Source organism: Orcinus orca, chromosome 19 (genome assembly GCF_937001465.1).
Source record: "Orcinus orca chromosome 19, mOrcOrc1.1, whole genome shotgun sequence".
Classification (NCBI taxonomy): Eukaryota; Metazoa; Chordata; class Mammalia; order Artiodactyla; family Delphinidae; genus Orcinus; species Orcinus orca.
In genome coordinates, this window is record NC_064577.1 from 45,015,359 (window position 1) to 45,028,211 (window position 12,853).

Here is a 12,853-nt window from a genome sequence, read left to right on the forward strand (position 1 = left end):
TAATTCTATTTTTAGTTTTTTAAGGAACCCCCATACTGTTCTCCATAATGGCTGTATCAATTTACATTCCCACCAACAGTGCAAGAGGGTTCCCTTTTCTCCACACCCTCTCCAGCATTTGTTGTTTGTAGATTTTCTGATGATGCCCATTCTAACTGGTGTGAGGTGATACCTCATTGTAGTTTTGATTTGCATTTCTCTAATAATTAGTGATGTTGAGCAGCTTTTCATGTGCTTCTTGGCCATCTGTATTCTTCTATGGAGAAATGTCTATTTAGGTCTTCTGCCCATTTTTGGATTGGGTTGTTTGTTTTTTTAATATTGAGCCGCATGAGCTGTTTATATATTTTGGAGATTAATCCTTTGTCCGCTGACTCGTTTGCAAATATTTTTTCCCATTCTGAGGATTGTCTTTTCATCTTGTTTGTAGTCTCCTTTGCTTTGCAAAAGCTTTGAAGTTTCATTAGGTCCCATTTGTTCATTTTTGTTTTTATTTCCATTACTCTAGGTGGATCAAAAAAGATCTTGCTGTGATTTATGTCAAAGAGTGTTCTTCCTATGTTTTCCTCTAAGAGTTTTATAGTGTCCGGTGTTACATTTAGGTCTCTAATCCATTTTTTTTTTTTTTAGCCGCTCTGCGGCACGTGGGATCCTCCCGGACTGGGGCGCGAACCTGTGTCCCCCGCATCGGCAGACGGACTCTCAATCACTGCGCCACCAGGGAAGCCCCTCTAATCCATTTTGAGTTTATTTTTGTGTATGGTATTAGGGAGTGTTCTAATTTCATTCTTTTACTTGTAGCTGTCCAGTTTTCCCAGCACCACTTACTGAAGAGACTGTCTTTTCTCTAGTGTATATCCTTGCCTACTTTGTCATAGATTAGTTGACCATAGGTGCGTGGGTTTATCTCTGGGCTTTCTATCCTGTTCCATTGATCTATATTTCTGTTCTTGTGCCAGTACCGTATTGTCTTGATTACTGTAGCTTTGTAGTATAGTCTGAAGTCAGGGAGTCTGATTCGTCCAGCTCTGTTTTTTCCCCTCAAGACCGCTTTGGTTATTCGGGGTCTCTTGTGTCTCTATACAAATTTTAAGATTTTTTGTTCTAGTTCTGTAAAAAATGCCATTGGTAATTTGATAGGGATTGCATTGAATCTGCAGATTGCTTTGGGTAGTATAGTCATTTTCACAATATTGATTCTTCCAATCCAAGAACATGGTGTACCTCTCCATCTGTTTGTACCATCTTTAATTTCTTTCATCAGTGTCTTATACTTTTCTGCATACAGGTCTTATGGTATATTTCTGATTTAATAAAACTTTAATCCCAAATATGCTAACACAGAATGATCAAAAGTATAAAAGAAAAATTAAACATGTTAGAAGTAAAACAATTTGCCTAGTAAGGTCATCACTCAGTCAAGATCAGACTCCAGCCTTTAGAGAGTAGACATTACTGTATCCCAGATACTAAGTTAGCTTTTAATGTTTCAGTGACAGGACAATAAAACTGAACCACAAACTTCTGTCTTCATGTGGAACTTACTATGTAGACCTGGCTACAGGTAAGGTTTTAGATCTATATTGCTTAAGTACATAGCCAATATTTTAGTAAGAACTGCCATTAAAGCTGCTTTATGTGTGTTCTCCAGCTGATATGCTACACAGTACATTCTGCCACCTTCATACTTACAGGTCGAACTAAGAAACCATTATCCAAACAAAATACATGTATGCTTATACAGAGAGACTTGTGGGTGTGCAGAAGACCATTTTAGATGATTTTCTAAATCTGCTGTACTATGAGGTGACCAGGATTCTCTTCTTATTCAGTCAGTGTTGTGGTGTTGCTCTCACCGTAAGTGCAATGGCCGTAAGCATTTCACTGTATAAAAGTCAGATGTAAGCACAGGCCATAGCCACGGTTCTCACCATTCAATGAAAAACTACCTTCTTCCTTCCTTGGTTTTCTCCCTCCATCATGAGCCAGCAAATATCATGTATTCTCAGTTCTAAGCTCCATTTTATTGTTTCTAAAACAAGCATGCTACATACTTTTCCTCAGTTCTAGGATGCTATTGTTTTTGTTTTTTTTTTGCGGTACGCGGGCCTCTCACTGCCGTGGCCTCTCCCGCTGCGGAGCACAGGCTCCGGACGCGCAGGCTCAGGGGCCATGGCTCACGGGCCCAGCCGCTCCACGGCATGTGGGATCTTCCCGGACCGGGACACGAACCCGTGTTCCCTGCATCGGCAGGTGGACTCTCAACCACTGCGCCACCAGGGAAGCCCTTGGATGCTACTGATGTTAAGTTCTTATTTTACGGTCAAGTTTGTGGACGATCCAAATGAAGCAGCTACAGTCTCTGACTGAGGGTCCAAACCTCATATTCATTTGGGGCTTGTTCCTTCTACCTTACCCCAATATCCAAGGAACCAACAAGTCCTATTTTTAAAAACTGCCCTGTCCTCCCTGTTCCAATTGCTAACGTAACCTCTGAGTTCAGGCCCTCATCACCTCAGTCTGTCTGCCTCCCTCTTTCAAACCCCCTTACACAGAGATTTTTTAAACTCCATTTTCCTAAAGAATTTGGATCATGTCACTCCCTAGCTACAAACCTTTACTGGTCTCTAGAGCCTTGGAGTAAAGTTCAGTTCCTTAGCAAAGCATTCAGAAGCCCTCCACCACCTGCGCCCAGCTGACTTTTTCAGTCTTGGCTCCCAAAGTCCTCCCCGCCCACCTAACATCCTCATGCTATTTTTCAAATGAACCTTGACTTTTTCCACTTCTAAACCTTTGACTATGTCATTCTTTCCTTCTACCTAGAACATCCTTCCCCCTGCCATCCACATGACCATAACATCCTAGCCGCCTGTCAAGACCAGCTCAAATGTACCTTCCTCATGAAGCTTTCCTTGACACCATTTTTGTTTCGTAGAATGCTCAGGAGGATTTTTATTTTCTTTTAAAAGGACGTGTAAGCTAATGGAAAGAATATGCAACAGTTCTGTTTAAGCTGGGAGGAAAGTGATTTTTAAAAATCCATATCCATGTGATATTGTCAATTTCTTCCTCCTCTTCCATAAAATAAACTGGTTCAGGGAATGATTTAAATTAATGTAGAGTTTGGATGTCATGGTTTGCCTCAGGAGGGATTTTCTGCATTAGCAAGTGCAGAGTGAAAGATACTCAAGTAGTACCCCAGCTGTAATGGTATTCTGCCTCAAGACCAGCACCTTTTTCTCCTTCAAGAACTGCTTAATACTTATATTCTCTCAGAGCCAGACACTGCAGACAGTGTAACCATCTGGCACAAATTACTTTTCTAGTAAACAAAAGGTGGCTATTTTCCTTGTGCTCCTGGAGACAGGGACCTGTAACTGGACTGAAAAGGGTTATCACTATGCAAGAGCTATACTCATCCATGTTATAAACCATTTTTCTGCATGGACACAAGAAGGGTGGGGAAAAAGACCTTCAAACTTACCCTAAAATAGCCTTGGAGAGAATGACTGTGAACATCAAAAGATAACTTTCAAAGATAATAATGTCAAAGAAAACTTAAATTTGTCTAAACAAATATAGACATCCAGATACATTATATATGGTATATACATAGGTACACTGTATGACTAAAATTAATCTATGAACAGATATTCAAGCTTATTCAAGTATAGAGTTTAAAAGCTTGATTTAGGATGTTTCCCAATAGAAAACTGATGTTAGTTGAAAAACTAGTGAAATCTGAATTAAGTTTGGAGTTACGTTGATAGTAATGTACCAGTGTTGGTTTCTTAGTGTATGTAAGACTGTAAACAATAACAGACCTAGATGAGGGGAACTACACTCAATATTTTGTAATAACTTATAAGGGAAAGAATCTGAAAAAGAAAAAATGTATATATATCTGAATCACTTTGCTGTACACCTAAAACTAAGATGACATTGTAAATCAACTATACTTCAATAAAAAATTAAATTAAATGAAAAATTTTTTTTTTTTTTTTTTTGCGGTACGCAGACCTCTCACTGTTGTGGCCTCTCCCGTTGCGGAGCACAGGCTCCGGACGCGCAGGCTCAGCGGCCATGGCTCACGGGCCCAGCCGCTCCGCGTTATGTGGGATCTTCCCGGACCGGGGCACGAACCCGCGTCCCCTGCATCGGCAGGCGGACTCTCAACCACTGCGCCACCAGGGAAGCCCAATGAAAAAGTTTTTAAAAAGAGTAATATATGTGAAAAATATCTCAAAATCCTATACAAACGTTATACTCATTATTATGCTTTGTGTTTATATGGTTTTCTACTTTATTCATAAGATATAACCATCTGCAAGATTTTCATATTTCTACTTTTATAACTAAACAACAAAATGTCAACAGTGAAGTAATTTTCAAATGTTAATTTTCATAGTTTGCCAAACATACAATAAAAATGTTCCAACTTTAATGTTCCTACCATTTTATTTTACCTGTTCTAACAATTATAACAATGAATTTAGCTAAGAATGATTTCAGATTAACTTCTCTAATATAAAGCACTCAACTTTTATAATATATGTGGAGCAAGTAATAAGCACGGAAATATGTAATTGCTTTTAAAGAAATATTTGTTTTCAATTTAGGTTTCAGAGTAATGTGGAAGACTAAATTATTTTATCTTAAATGGCTGTTAGGTAAAACTCTAAGTATCAGTAATAGGTTAGGAAATGGAAGCATAGTTATAGAAAAAAGGGAAATAGACTTTTAAGAGCACTGGACCTTAAACTCTACCATTATTCCATAAACCACAAAAAGACCACACAGTTATTAAAGATTATCAATCACCATTTATAATATTTCTATATAGTTAGTTGTACTCTGTTATTATAATATTTTTAAGTGTAGATTTTAATCCAAGGTTTTCTTTTTATAACCAAGAAATAAATGCATATGTGTTCATTTTGAGGAAGAAAAAAGAAGAGAACTGGATGAGGTGGTATATAGGTACTCTCTTTGTAACTTTTCTGTAAATCTAAAATTATTCCAAAATTTTAAATTTTTTATTTTAAAACAGAGAACTTGGGGTTCCCTGGTGGCGCAGCGGTTGAGAGTCTGCCTGCTGATGCAGGGGACACGGGTTCGTGCCCCGGTCCGGGAAGATCCCACATGCCGCGGAGCGGCTGGGCCCGTGAGCCATGGCCGCTGAGCCTGCGCGTCCGGAGCCTGTGCTCCGCAACGGGAGAGGCCACAACAGTGAGAGGTCCGCGTACCGCAAAAAAAAAAAAAAAAAAAAAAAAAAAAGATAACTTACTGGGATAACACAAATTGACATAATCACATTAATTAAAAGATTTTCTTTGAATTAAAAAAGCAAGTTGGTTTATTAGTTTTTCTCAAAAGTGAGTTTTTTTTAAACTTTTTTTTGGGGGGTGCGAGCTGTGCCACTAGGCTTGCAGGATTTCAGTTCCCCCACCAAGGACTGAACTGGGGCCTTCAGAGTCTTAACCATTGGACAACCAGGGAATTCTCTAAAAAACTGTTTTTTTAAACTTTGATGTTTTTAAACTTTTTCAGGTTTACTTGGTAAAGACTATCAATTCTGAAACGGGCTGGGGTTTTTCAGCCGGATTCACCTACAAACATGTATAGGTATGTTTTATGGCTTAAATCCCAAACTGGCTAATGCCAAGATAACCTGACTGACTTCTGACATCAGCTGGTATGGCCGACTATAGCTCAGGATGCTATGTGAATATGGAATAACCTTCCTTAGAACAGCTTAGCACTATTTTCCTAAGTGTGAAGTGTGCATATTTTTGGACCCAGCCATCGAGAACTCCTCATTAGTAGATAATACGACAGGTATACAAAGATGTGTACACAAGGGCATTCGTTATAGCACTATTTAATATAACAAAAATTTGAAACATAAATAATGATATACACAGACACTGGCATACTACATAACCGAATTATGACATAGGTTTATATTAACAGACACAGAAATATGTCCACATGAAAAAAAAAAGACTAAAGAACGTGTGGGAATGGAATCATGCAATCTCACTATGTAAAACTATGCATATACAATCATGCATATATATGCTCATACTGAGAGATATCTCAGGACAGGGGTAAAGATGGGGAAGGAGATATTTTATTTCTTTCTTTATATTTTCTGTAATCCTTAAATAATTTTTTTTTTTTTTCGGTACGCGGGCCTCTCACTGCTGTGGCCTCTCCCATTGCAGAGCAACGGCTCCGGACGCGCAGGCCCAGCGGCCATGGCCCACGGGCCCAGCCGCTCCGCGGCATGTGGGATCTTCCCGGACCGGGGCACGAACCCCCGTCCCCTGCATCGGCAGGCGGACTCTCAACCACTGCGCCCCCAGGAAAGCCCCTTAAATAACTTTGGATAAACCTGTACAATTTTTTAGAAAAATAATAAAGCTATTCTTCATAATGCTATAGAAGCAATTTGTGTCACACTCAAATAAGACATTAAGTACCCAAATATGTAATTTTAAAAAAGTGATCCCCTGTTCACAACTGAAAAAGGCAAAATATTTGTTATTAAACTTACTGTAAACTATAAACATAGAAAGCTGAGAATAGTTCTACTATAAAAACATCAGACATTAGCCAAAGACTCTAGATTGTCAATGTTAACTGCAACATTAGCTATATAATAGCTAACAGACATGACACGTCACAGTATTATTATGCTTAGCTAGAGCTACACTATAGTTATAAATATCACGTTATTTCACATAGATTCTATTTATAAATATGTACCTTAGCTGAGATCAGTCAATAGATTTTTTTTTTGCACAAGCAACAGAAATCTGTCCTCTTGCCAAGGGTTTATCTTTCCGTACCAATGAATTGGGGAGCTGCAAGAGAACTTATAACACATTCAGTATTCTCCATTATATGAGAGATGAGGGAAGAGGAGGCTTTAAAATGTTAAATGGTTCCTGTAAGGTCAACAGCTAGTTGATGGCAGAGCTGGGCCTATCACCCAGATTCTGGTCATAAGGCTCAAAATGAATTATTCCTACATACCCATCAGGATGGCTAAAATTAAAAACACTGACAATTTCAAGTGTTGCCAAGATGCAGAACAAATGGGACTTTCATGTGTTACTGGTGGAGATGCAAAAGGGCACACTCTCTCTGGAAAAGAGTTTGGCAGTCTCTTATAAAGTGAAACATACACACACCATAGCATCAAGCAGTCCCACTCCTAGGTATTTACTCTAGAGGAATGAGAACTTACATTCACTCCAAACTAGAAACAATCCAAATGTCCTTCAACCGGTTAATGAATAAACCACCTGTGGTACATCCACACAGTGGAACATTACTTGGTGATAAAAAGGAACACACTGTTGATCCACACAAAAACTTGGATGAATCTCATAGGCATCATGCTGAGTGAAGGAAGCCAGTCTCAAAAGGTTACCTACTGAATGATCCCACTTACATAGCATTCTCCAAAAGACAAAGCTATAGAGATGGACAACAGATCAATGGTTGTCAGAGTGGAGGGTGGGGGAGAGTATGAATGAAAAGGGATTACAGAAGGAGTCTTTGGGTGATGGACTTGTTCTGTATCCTGATTGTGGTGGTGGTTACACGCATCTATACAGGTATTGATACTCAAAGAACTGTACACATGTCAAAATGTCAATTTTACTGTACATTAATTTAAAAATTAAAATAGGGACTTCCTTCCACGCACTGCAACTACTGAAGCCCGTGCACTCTAGGGGTCTGTGTGCTGCAACTACTGAGCCCACATGCTGCAACTACTGAAGCCTGAACGCCTAGAGCCTGTGCTCTGCAACAAGAGAAGCCACTGCAATGAGAAGCCCGTGCACCACAACAAAGAGTAGCCCCCACTCGCTGCAGCTAGAGAAACCCCGCGTGCAGCAACGAAGACCCAATGCAGCCAAAAAAAACCCCAAAACAACAAAAGCCCCAGGGACTTCCCTGGTGGTCCGGTGGTTAGGACTCTGCGCTTCCACTGCAGGGGGCATGGGTTCAATCCCTGGTCGGGGAACTAGGATCCCGTATGCTGTATGGTGTGGCCAAAAAAAAAAAAAAATACATAAAATAAAAAATAAAAAAATTAAAACAAATTACTTACTCAGTCTCTGGCTTCTAAAAGCCAGAAATATTTATGGATTTTTAAATTCAATTTTAAAATTAATTTTTCAATTAGCAAAATAAAATGATTTGATGGGTCTCTTCCTATAAAATCTCAATGCCAAGAAAAGAATACATTCAACTTGGCAAGTTACACAGCCTCATTTTGTCTTAATTTCTCCGTTGGCAAAATGGGGATAATAATACCTACCTCAAAGGGTTATATGAGAATTAAATGGTAGATAAATAAATAAATAAAAAAATATATAGATATATTCACAGTATACATAACTTTGGGTATGGAAATGGAAGACAACTCCAACCAAGTAACTTTTAAGTTTTGTCCTTCCAGAGAACCAGGTTCTGATGATTGCTTTTCTGATAGAGCTGTCTCTGAAATACAGTCCAAGCCCGGCGTCTGATTTTCACATAGAAGTAAAAATTCACTACTGAGTCCTTGATGTATTTTTATTCTGTAACCACTCTACACAAATAAATTGTTGTTTAAACCAGACTCTGTGTTAAAGAAGATTACACTGTATATATTTGTATATATTTGTTTGTATGTATTTCTTAGTCCTCTTAATTCTACCTAACTTAATGAATAAACAGGTAGCCAGTGCTCTCGTGTGTGCGTGTGTGTGTGTGTGTGTGTGTGTGTGTGTGTGTGTATTAAGTAATAGTAGGTTTCCTACCTCTCAGAAGAACACAGTTTAAATGCTAGGCAAAATGAGAATCTAACCTTAACCTTTCCAGAGTTTCAGGTCTTTAAGAATTACCCCTCTATAGGGAGTAAGGTCATAAACATGATGATTTTCTTCATGCCACATTTCTTAGCTTTCTACTTTCAAACTCATACCTTTAAGCCCAGCTTTTTGTTTTATCACTCCCCCACCCCCATTTAATCCAGTAAGCATTTGCTTAGCACCTACTTCAAGAAAACACTTTTTGTTAAGCTCTATTTTGGGCAGTGATTTTCAAACTGTCTGTCCCAACCCAATTTTTACAAATGAAATAGAATAAAATAACAGACTGCCTCACAGATGGTAAGGGTAAATACTGTTTCATGAAGCTTTTGTTTCAGTTGTGGGTGGGGACATGTATGCGAGTGAATAACGTAGGCATGCATATACTGCTCTTACTGTGGATCATGGTCCAAAAGTTCGAGAAACAGTGTTACAGGGATTAAATAAACATCAGCTCTAGATTTAGAACAGTACAACCCTGCAACAGTTGGCTTCTCTGGACATGTTTTTTGGTACTCACTGCACCACCTGACCTTAGAGACACGAGTCATCTTGAAGAAAAAAAATCTAACTTTCCATTTGAGGTGATGAAAAGGTTGAAGAGATACTGAAAGGCAGAACAAACTGTCCTTTGGTTATTGTTACAATCCCCGACAAGTTGGAATGGATGCAGAAGTGTATACTTTCTTTACCGCAACCTGACAGGAGGAAACTAGCCATTTGAAATGAGGTAATTTTTAAATTAAAAAAAAATTATGTAGTATACACTTGCATGGATCAAAAATTTTAAATACAGAAGAGAACACAGTGAATAGAGCATTACTCATGACAGCTATACCAGAAACAATCCAAATGTCCATTAATGGTAGAATGGAGAAATAAATTATAATATACGCATACAATGGAATATTATACGAGAATAAACGAATTATTCTTACATATAATGATATGGGTGCATCTTACAAGCCATACTCAAACGAGTACACACTGTATTACACTTACATATGGCTTAGAGATTTTCCATAGTAATATACAGTTTCTTCATTCGTTTTTGTAGCCATATAAAATTTATTCAATTGCATGAATATATGTTAATTTATTTATCCAATTCTTACTGATGGGCATTTAGGTTTTTTCCAAACTTTTGATGAGTTAATTTAAATGACTTTGCATGCTTGGTATGCTAAAAAGAAAACTGAAGGGCTCAGGATCTTTCAGGCAAGGTAACTTCAAACTCTAGCTCCTAGTATATTAATACAGGAAAAGTCCCTGGGCATCTGGGTCACAGTTTTAAGAGGAACTGGGAAAAAATACATATTTATTTATGCACAAAATTGAGATCATAAACGCTCTCCTTGCCACCCCCTCAAAAAATGAAACACTTCCCATGTATTTCAATGTTTCTAGGCCACTGATACTACTCTAGATCTATTAAAACGATACATTCAGAAGGGTGAAAACAATTCATAAGGACCTAGTTATAGAACTCATTTTATAGCTCACGCAGCGTAATTAAGAAGTTATATTCCATTGAATTCCCCAAACTGAATCAAAATTCCAAAGCTGAAAAGTATAAATGTGTAAAAGACTATGTTCTACACTAGCATTAAAGACAAAAGGAATCACCTACCACTGCATATCCTGGTGAAATCCAGGTAGAATCACAACCCTCTGATGCCACATGCATAGTAAAGACCAAAAAATCAGGCTGAGGAGCCATTCTTGGCATCATTTCCATTCTTATTCTCTTCCAACAAACCCTTCTCACCACACACTGATTCATCTATCAAGAAACTGACAAAAGCAACAAGCTATCTGCTAAGCCATTTGACTCTAGTAAACTAGAAAAAATAATAATTAAAAAAATAGCACCCCTTTCCAAGAAAAATTTTACTTAGCAAAATGTATTATAGTTGAGAAAAAAATATGTAACTCAATCATCTAAATTTCATTTGTTTAGTCAGTCTGGGCTCACACAGCATTAATGATGGTGTTATTAATATTATACATTCTGGCCGAGGTGAAGTTCTTTCAAGTGTTCTGCAAAGTCTAAGGAGAGTCTAAGACCATTATTTGCCAATCCCTCTTTATCAGCAACCCAATACTAGTGACTGATTCCACTGATGGGCAAGCCCCTAGGTGGCTCAATAATAAAAGAAAATAAGGCTTAGCAGATTCCCTTGAGGTAAATTCTAATGCATTACTGATGTGTCTACCTTATCTGAAAAGTCTCTAGCTAACTTTGGTGGGTTCATAGACTTAACACAGTGATATTCTGCAAAAATGACCGGATAATTTAATTCTATAGAACCCAAGAAATCCTATTTTAAAAGCTCTATGCACTGAATAAAACTGTATACATGCTCTTGAAACTACTTTTCAGAGTAACCAGTCTCTTAAACTATATTTAAAAAAGGAAAAAGATAATGTCATATTTTACCATAAAACTGCCTTTCTGACTAAAAACCTCAGAAGAGCAATGGGGATTCTTTAAGAAAAAATGTTCATAAGCGTCTTCAAAAATCAAAGGTAACTGCTATATAAACAAACAGATTAACTAAAGCATCTGATGTCTTCACTGATTCTACCAAGCACTTTATGGCTTGCATTAACCATGAAAATTTACACAAGGCTTTGCACGTGATTCAGCTCTGGACACAGAACTTATTGAGCTACATTAATGTCCTAAAACACCCCTTTCACCGCATAAGCTCTGTAAAGGCTTAAAACAAGCACAGCCTGTGGGTAACACTGTAGAATTTGGAGCCAAGTTTTATTGTCTCCACGAAGTTCAGCCAGCCATAGAGCAACAAATCAAAGTTCCAATAAGCACAGTGCACCTGCAAGTCTTAGGTATGCTCCAAGTCAAATATTTGCAATTTTTTCATCCCAAATCAGCACAGATGAAAGTATGCAGATCGCAGAACCAGCCCTCGAAATCCTGGAAGCCAAAATGATCTGTAGTTTCACTCCCACATCACTTGTGTCCTACCATTTATTGAGTCCTTAATGTGCATATGTGCCAGGAACTGTTCTAGAAGTTTGCATACATTATCTCTAATACATATAACAAATCCTGTTCTGATGAGGAAACTGAGGCTAGAGAGGTCAAGGTGACTTGTCTAATGCCATAAAGCCAGTGGCGCTTTATTCAAACTTCGTTCTCCCTGGCTCCAAAGAGCCACCTCTGTGATCCTCCCTCAGCTACAGTCACTAACTCCAACAGCAGCTCTCCTTTATCAAAGTAAATTCAAGGGCCAACTGTCTGAAATGATGACAAAGATGAGAAAAATATCATACCTAAAACCATGGCACAAGACCCAGGAATTCCCAGCGAGGAAAGTCAGTCACCTCCTTCAGAATAACTAGTTCCAAAGGCTATGATTCAAAATCAACTGACTTTTTGGAACAAGGGAAATGAAACTCAAGAGTGTATTCACATTTTTGGTGAAATTTTCTAAAACTCTTGAGAAAAAGGTGATTTCTTGAAGCAATTCACTTTTACAGTTTACTTCTTTGATAGGCTTCAGACATTCCAAAACAAAATCACATCCGCAGCGTTACTAATCAACTTTTTTCTACAGACTTGAAAAGTATCTTCTTACCACACTACAAGATTACTTCCCATACTTAGAGCAGAAATGGAAACAGCTCTGGGTGTCACGAATCAGATCTTGAGGCCACAGTTGCAGAAAGTAGGTGCTGTTTCCCTTGAGTAGGAGCTGCTGATCTGAAACCTCCCAAGGGAAGGGTGTCTGAAGAAGGGTGTCTGACAAAGAGCATTGAAAAAACTAAAGCAAAAGCTGTTTGTATTAATGAGAGTGAGCTGCTGGCACCACTACTCCGTAAGTGTTTCACTGCTATGCAATTGTTTTCCAGCTTCCAAGCTCTGAATCTGGCAGAGAGAATGCTGTTCTCACAGCCATATGAGTTACATGATCAGCTGCTTTGTGGTGTGTGGGTGTTTAAGTAAGTGACTG

General features: G+C 38.4%; 1 protein-coding gene and 1 long non-coding RNA gene across 3 annotated transcripts in view; both read right to left on the reverse strand.

Annotated features, from left to right (window-relative positions):
* The window catches only part of LOC125962196 (uncharacterized), a 96,732-nt gene extending 92,522 nt beyond the window's left edge, over positions 1-4,210 (reverse strand). The window contains exon 1 of the long non-coding RNA XR_007473696.1: positions 4,021-4,210. This is a non-coding gene — a long non-coding RNA (uncharacterized LOC125962196). The remainder of the gene's footprint in view (positions 1-4,020) is intronic.
* Positions 1-12,853, reverse strand: part of ZNF652 (zinc finger protein 652) — a 67,147-nt gene that overhangs the window by 51,823 nt on the left and 2,471 nt on the right. The window lies entirely within an intron of this gene.